Genomic DNA, 371 nt, shown 5'->3' with positions numbered 1-371 from the left:
TAATACGAGAGAGCCGTGAGAAAGATAAGAAAACTGTAGAAGAGACGAGAGAGTTGTGAGAGGGACAAGAGTACTAAAAAAAAAACGATAGAATTGTTAAAGAGTCAAGAGAGTCATGAGAGAGATAAGGGTCCTGAGGAAGAGACAAGAAAATTGTTAAAGACAGGAGAGAGCTGTAAAAGAAACGAGAAAGGCGAGAGTGAGGCGAAACCTAGAAGATACTTAATTCTTTGACGGCGACTATATAGACATTTACTTCCTCGACGGCAAAGATCTAGACAATACGTAGACACTTAGTTCCTCGACGGTAAACACGTAAACACACTTTTTTTTATGGCGACCACGTAAACATTCACTTCCTCGATGATGAA

Source organism: Wasmannia auropunctata, unplaced genomic scaffold, assembly GCF_000956235.1.
Source record: "Wasmannia auropunctata unplaced genomic scaffold, wasmannia.A_1.0 LD336095.1, whole genome shotgun sequence".
NCBI classification, from domain to species: Eukaryota; Metazoa; Arthropoda; class Insecta; order Hymenoptera; family Formicidae; genus Wasmannia; species Wasmannia auropunctata.
This window is presented reverse-complemented; position numbering follows the sequence as displayed.